The sequence below is a fragment of the Chiloscyllium plagiosum genome, unplaced genomic scaffold (genome assembly GCF_004010195.1).
Source record: "Chiloscyllium plagiosum isolate BGI_BamShark_2017 unplaced genomic scaffold, ASM401019v2 scaf_53, whole genome shotgun sequence".
NCBI lineage: Eukaryota > Metazoa > Chordata > Chondrichthyes > Orectolobiformes > Hemiscylliidae > Chiloscyllium > Chiloscyllium plagiosum.
Genome location: NW_025215380.1, coordinates 257,068 through 259,658, shown reverse-complemented (window position 1 = coordinate 259,658; position 2,591 = coordinate 257,068).

The following is a 2,591-nucleotide window of genomic DNA, read 5'->3' as shown; positions in this document are numbered from 1 at the left end:
GAGATATACACACAAAGCAAAAAAACACACAATGAGAGCATAACAGAGGGAGAGATAGAAAAAAAGAGAGACAGAGAGAAAAGAGTTCAAATAGAGAGATGGAGAAGAGAGGCAGAAAGAGTAGGGAAACAGAAAGTAATGGAGTCAGAGAGAGGAACGGAGCAAAGAGAGAAAGAAAAAGAAACTTTAAGACAGAGAGAGAGAGGAGAGAATAAATCTCTCACACACACACACGGATAGAGGGAGATGTATGAGAGACAAGAGGGAAAAGGCAGGAGAGACAAAGAGGTCATAAAATGGACAGAGAGTCATAGAAGAGACAGAAGGAAAGACAGAGATGATAAAATAGGAGAGAGAAGGAATGCAAGAAATAAATAGGAGATGGTGTGGATAGGGAGGTAGGGCAACAATAACAGAGAAAGGAGCGAAGGAACAAAGGAGAGAGAAATGGAGGGAAAGAAGAGGAAATTATTCATCGGTAAAGAAACTGTCCAAACAAATACAGTACCAGGAAACACATTCTACACAAACAGCAGCTTCACTATCTCACAGTGAGTAGCAATCGTACTGGCCCTGTCCTAGGTGAGAGTGTACAGGGAGCTTTACTCTGTATCTAACCCCGTGCTGTCCCTGTCCCTGGGAGTGTTTGATGGCGGGAGACAGTGTAGAGGGAGCTTCTGTATCTAAGCCTGTGCTGTCCCGGTCCCTGAGAGTGTGTGATGGGGGGACAGTGTAGAGGGAGCTTTACTCTGTATCTAACCCCATGCTGTCCCTGTCCTGGGAGTGATTGATGGGGGACAGTGTAGAGGGAGCTTTACTCTGTATCTAACCCTGTGCTGTTCCTGTCCCTGGCATGGGGGGGGAACAGTGTAGAGGGAGCTTTACTCTGTATCTAACCCCGTGCTGTCCCTGTGCTGACTGACTGAATATTGAAGCTTATCCACCATTAAAGAGGTCAGAGATTAAAGGAAGACAGTAGGAAGGTGACAGTGGGTATAGTCAGGACGATCAGATATCCCTCCGTCTCAAACATCGCAAAGCGTTTATGACTCAGTACGAAGTTTGGATTTAACACGATGACTCGGAGAATGGAGGTGGTTGCCCTCCACCCCCAGCCCTGACTGTCAATCTCCTTCCCTTCCCCTTGCAGGAGGGTACCTTCAAGATGGAGTTATCCTGCCGTGTGTTCTTCGTGTCATATCCCTCCAGGATGTAGCAGCGAGCTGTCACTCCCGAGCCAGCAAATTCTGCCAAATTCAGATCCACAAAGCCCAGCTGGTCAGCGACAGGAGGAACAGGAGGAGCTGGTTAGAGAGGAACACACCAACAGCCCACCGTCACCCCCACCACACACTCTCTCTCACACACACACACTCTCTCACACACACACACTCTCTCTCACACAATCTCTCTCACACACACACACTCACACACACACACACACTCTCACACACACACTGTCGGAGAGTCAGTGCTGAGGGAACGTCGCACTGTCGGAGGGTCAGTGCTGAGGGAGTTCCGCACTGTCGGAGGGTCAGTGCTGAGGGAGAGGGCACTGTCGGAGGGTCAGTGCTGAGGGAGCGCCGCACTGTCAGAGGGTCAGTGCTGAGGGAGCGCCGCACTGTCAGAGGGTCAGTGCTGAGGGAGCGCCGCACTGTCGGAGGGTCAGTGCTGAGGGAATGCTGCACTGTCGGAGGGTCAGTACTGAGGGAGTGGGCACCGTCGGAGGGTCAGTGCTGAGGGAGTGCCGCACTGTCAGAGGGTCAGTGCTGAGGGAGCGGTGCACTGTCGGAGGGTCAGTGCTGAGGGAGCGGGCACTGTCGGAGGGTCAGTGCTGAGGGAGTGCCGCACTGTCGGAAAGTCAGTGCTGAGGGAGTAGGCACTGTCGGATTATCAGTGCTGAGGGAGGGCCGCACTGTCGGAGGGTCAGTGCTGAGGGAGGGCCGCACTGTCAGAGGGTCAGCGCTGAGGGAGTGGGCACTGTCGGAGGGTCAGTGCTGAAGGAGCGCCGCACTGTCGGAGGGTGGGTGCTGAGGGAGTGGGCACTGTCGGACGGTCAGTGCTGAGGGAGTGCCGCACTGTCGTAGGGTCGGTGCGGAGGGAGTGGGCACTGTCGGAGGGTCAGTGCTGAGGGAGTGCCGCACTGTCGGAGGGTCAGCGCTGAGGGAGCGGGCACTGTCGGAGGGTCACAGTCCCACTCTCCCATCGCTGTCCCACTCTCCCATCGCTGTCCCACTCTCCCATCACAGTCCCAATCTCCCATCGCTGTCCCACTCTCCCATCACTGTCCCACTCTCCCATCACTGTCCCACTCTCCCATCACTGTCCCACTCTCCCATTCAACCCCATCACTGTCCCAATCTCCCATTCAACCCCATCACTGTCCCACTCTCCGATCACTGTCCCACTCTCCCATCATAGTCCCACTCTCCCATTCAACCCCATCACTGTCCCACTCTCCCATTCAACCCCATCACTGTCCCACTCTCCGATCACTGTCCCACTCTCCCATCATAGTCCCACTCTCCCATTCAACCCCATCACTGTCCCACTCTCCCATTCAACCCCATCACTGTCCCACTCTCCCATCA